General features: G+C 56.9%; 1 pseudogene; it reads right to left on the bottom strand.

Annotated features, from left to right (window-relative positions):
• Positions 1-4,252, bottom strand: part of LOC119350728 — a 9,203-nt pseudogene extending 4,951 nt beyond the window's left edge.
• Positions 4,253-4,747: the final 495 nt, after the last annotated feature.

Here is a 4,747-nt window from a genome sequence, read left to right as displayed (position 1 = left end):
AGGAACAAGAGTCCATGTCTGATTGCGAAGAAGCGCTTGATACTCCTGCTCCATGGCCTCTCTCCAATGAGGAATGCGCATAGCAGCTTGATACGTGCGTGGCTCAAAGGATGGATCTGCGAGAGCAGCAGACATGCACGCCGCTAACCAAGCAACTGTGCCATCGTGACGTTGCTTAGGCTGAAAAATGCCACTCCGACTGCGCGTATGTGGACGTAGAGCAGCAGCAGGAGCCGGCGGAGGCGAAGGTGACGGAGACGTGACGGTCGCCGGAGATGCAGGAATCACCTCAGGCGAGCTCGGGACAGACGACTCCGGGCTGCATGGCGAAGACTGGCCCGACGACAGGGGCTCAGAGGCCATGGGCGAACCGAGAGTGGGCGAGGCCAGCTCCGGTGACACCGGCCCAGACGGCCTTGGCGAGGCGAGAGCAGGCGAGGCCGGCCCTGGTGAGAAGGGCCCAGACACCCTGGGCGAGGCAGGGGCGGGCGAGGCTAGGCCTGGTGATGACTGCCCCGACGCCCTGGGCGAGACGGGGACCGAGGAGGCCGGCCCAGTCGGCGGGGTTGCAGGGCGCGACGATGGCGAAGGCAGCCCAGAAGCCAGAGGCGACCGGGCCAGGGCGTCCATCGGCCGTGCATGAGCACGGAAACCGAGGCCATGCAGGGGCGCCATGTGCTCCTCATGCACAACAGAAGGTGTCGAGGATGAAGGCGATGGCGACGAAGAGGAAGATGGCACTTCCAGAATCTCCAAACGAGCCCCACGACCAGTGCCTGCACCATGGTTAGGCAACAATAGAGGAGAATATGCAACATCATCAAATTGGTCAGAAGCAACAGAGGATGAATGCATGACAGGTGGCTCGGTAGTGGACACAGGGAGTTTGGCAAAGGGAAAAACATGCTCATCAAACACAACATCCCGAGAGATGTAGACACGATTAGTGGGCACATGAAGACATTTGTATCCTTTATGAAGAGAGCTATAACCAAGAAAAACACACTTCTTGGAACGAAACTCGAGCTTACGCTTGTTATATGGACGGAGATGGGGCCAGCAAGCACACCCAAACACCTTGAGAAAGGTGTAGTCCGGTTGTTCATTAAGGAGAACTTCAATGGGAGTCTTCATATTCAAAACACGAGTCGGAGTACGATTGATGAGAAAACATGCAGTGGTGAAAGCATCACTCCAAAAACGAAACGGAACAGATGCATGGGCCAAAAGAGTCAGACCAGCTTCAACAATGTGACGATGCTTACGTTCTACTGAACCATTCTGCTGATGTGTATGTGGACATGCTAAACGGTGAGTGATCCCAAGCGACTGAAAGAAGGAGTTGAGGTTGCGATACTCGCCACCCCAGTCCGACTGAACATGAACAATTTTGTGCTTGAGAAGGCGTTCAACATGGTTTTGGAACTGAACAAAAATGTCAAACACATCAGATTTACGTTTGATAAGATAAAGCCAGGTAAAGCGGCTGTAAGCATCAACAAAACTGATATAGTAATTATGACCACTAACAGAAGTCTGAGCAGGACCCCATACATCTGAAAACACAAGTTCTAAAGGATGTTTCACCTCACGACTGGACTCCGAAAAAGGAAGTTGATGACTCTTCCCCTGCTGACAAGCATCACACACTGCTACATCTTTATTACTAGACACACTAGGAAGCTCATGACGACGCAAAACATGCCGGACAATAGGTGTGGCCGGGTGACCAAGACGAGCATGCCACTGTGACGGAGATACCCGAACTCCACTGAAGACGCGAGCGACGCTAGGATGCTCCAGACGATAGAGACCTTGGCAGAGCCGCCCACTAAGAAGAATGTCCCTCGTGCCCCGATCCTTAATAAAAAGATCAAAAGGATGAAATTCACAAAGCACATTATTATCACGAGTGAGTTTAGGAACTGAAAGAAGATTACGTGTCACAGATGGAACTCGAAGAACATTGCGAAGTTGAAGACTCCTATTGGCATGTCTAGTGAGAAGTGATGCTTGACCAATATGAGAGATGTGCATACCTGCTCCATTGGCGGTGTGGATCTTGTCGGAGCCATGGTAGGGTTCACGAGTGTGAAGCTTCCCCATCTCACTGGTCAGGTGCTCTGTCGCCCCAGAGTCCATGTACCAGTGGGGATCAATGGAGTAGGACTGAATGTGTCCCTGTGGCTTCTGCGGCGGCGGACGATCAGCCATGGCGACCTGACGAGCAAAGTTGCGTGTATCCTTCCCGTCATTGCCGAGACCAAGAAAACCCCGCTGGAAGCGCTTGTGACACTTCGAGGCCCAGTGCCCATCGCGACCACAAAGCTGGCACACACGTGGACCGCCAGCCCCTGGTAGCGTCGCAGTAGGAGGAGGGGCCGAGGCGGGTGGTGGTGACTGCCCCGAAGGAGCCCTGGATGAAGCAGAGGAGCGACCACCCTTGGTGGCGGCGTTTGCCGAGAGGGCGTCGTTGCCCCTGGATCGGCGCGTCTCGACTCGTTGCTCAGTAAGCAGGAGGCGTGAAAAGACCTCGTGTGCTGGCATGGGCGTGGAGTTGCCCCTCTCATTGATGATCTCGACTAGGGCATCATACTCCTCATCAAGACCATTGACAATAAACGAGTTGAACTCGGAGTCGGTGAAGGGCTGTCCAATGGAGGCCAGCGTGTCGGCGAGACTCTTGACTTTGTTGTAGAACTCAGTGGCGGTGGAGTCAAGCTTCTGACACTCCCCAAGTTGGCGACGGAGCCCAGATACACGAGCCTGCGACTGTGCCGCAAACGAGCGCTCAAGAATAGTCCATGCCTCGTGGGACGTCTTGGCGAAGACAACAAGCCCAGCAACGGCCGGAGAGAGCGACCCCTGGATGGAGGAGAGGTTCGCCTGATCCTGCCCTGTCCAGACACGGTGAGCCGGATTATAGACCGAACCGTGCACACTGTCAACCAGCGCAGGAGGGCAAGGGAGAGAGCCGTCGACATAACCAAGCAGATAGTGACTCCCAAGAAGCGGAAGAACCTGCGCGCGCCAGAAGATGTAATTGTCCGACGACAACTTGATGGTGATGAGATGGCCGAAGTGAAACGGCGGCGGCGGCTGCGATCCCATCGAGGAGACTGGCTGAGGTGAGACCACCGTGGAGACAGTCAGAGGGGCAGCCGGCGCGGTGACAGAGGGCGCGATGGCCGCGGTTGACGCCGCGAAGCCTGACAGCGCGACGTCCTCCGCCACCAGCGGCGCAGTGGCCGAGGGCGCGACAGCCGCGGTTGACGGGGCGGCGGCGGTGTGGGCCACAAGCGCCTGCCCGGGCGAAGTAGCAGCCGGCGGGAGCGCGAAGAGGGAGCCGACGCTCCGTGTCCCGATCGGCGCCTGAAGGGAGGCGGCATCCAGCGGCCTCAAGAGAAGTGCCGCGAGGGAGGCCGGCAGAAAACCGGTGGCGGTGGAGCCGGACGCAGCGGCGGACGTCATAGCAGTCGGGCGACGGCGACGGCGGGCGCGGCGGCGGCGGCGGTGGCGGCGGCGGCGGCGGCGGCGGTTTAGGGTTTTTAGGCGGAAGCGGACGTAACCTAGCGTGATACCATGTAAGACAATAGGCTTTGAGAGGAACCGGCACAACCCTCTAGGGGTGGCCTATCACATATATATATAATGTGGTGGTATACAACGTTACAATATACACATGTAAATACAGTCTAACAGTAGCCGGCGACGAGCTTCTTCTCATTGGACAGTATCTGCGACGGGAGCAAGGTGTCCGTCGGCCAGTCGAAGCTCTGCCACGCGGCAACGCCGGTGGAATCTTCCGGGTCCGTGATGATAAGGTTGCCGGCGTCGAGAAGGGAGACGACGAGGCGCTTGTTGCCGCCGGCTTGCTGTCCCACACGGTCGTCCCGTTGGCGTCGGCGAGGGCCAGCGCGCCGTCGTGGCCGAAGGATATTCTGGAGGCCCGGCCGTTCACGGGGGCGCCAGGGTTGGCCGTCCAGATGGCGGTCCGGTTCTTGGCCGTGGTGAACCAGACGGAGAAGTAGAAGGCGTTGTCGACGTCGACGGCTGGGAGGAAGCCGCAGGAGAAGGTGGCGTCCGGCGACACCAGGAAGGGCCGCTCGTGGTCTTCCACTGACAGGGATGAGCCGGCGCCCAGCGTGTGTTGTGCCGATGATGATGCACAGGAGCGCAGCAGCAGAACGAGAGAGATGAGTGGAAGGAGGGCTGGACTAGCGAATCTAGCCATCACGAGTGGTGTGGAGGAATGCTGTGAGTACGTGCTAGTTACGTCGTCAGGCCAGTGGTGTTCTTTTAGAGGCTGAAGAGAAAAGTAGTGAGATGCTGGATACGGTCGTCCACTCGTCCTGTTCATATTGTTAGAGAAAATATGTAATCTCAACCTACCTTCCTTCTCCTTCTCGTATCCTTCTCAAACTCTTGTATCTCTTCCTTGTATGCCAAGGCAGGCTTGCCCTCAATATATACACGACCCACTCCCCATCGAGGGGGTAAGGGATCGCTCATTATCTTTCATGATCATCAGAGCCACCTCTTCTCATACATCTAGCCACAAACCCTAGACAACCACATACCCCACAAATCAAAACCTAGAAACCGCATACTACCGTCTCCATGGCTTTCTCTGCCGGCGTCGCCCTCAACCTCGGTTCGCCGCCATCTGAGAAGCTCGCACAAGGAAACTTTATCCTCTGGAAGACTCAGGTGCTACCAGCCCTGCGAGGAGCGCAGGTGACTGGAC

Source organism: Triticum dicoccoides, chromosome 1B (assembly GCF_002162155.2).
Source record: "Triticum dicoccoides isolate Atlit2015 ecotype Zavitan chromosome 1B, WEW_v2.0, whole genome shotgun sequence".
Classification (NCBI taxonomy): domain Eukaryota; kingdom Viridiplantae; phylum Streptophyta; class Magnoliopsida; order Poales; family Poaceae; genus Triticum; species Triticum dicoccoides.
Note: the sequence above shows the minus strand (reverse complement) of the source record. Positions and strands in the feature narration are given on the sequence as shown.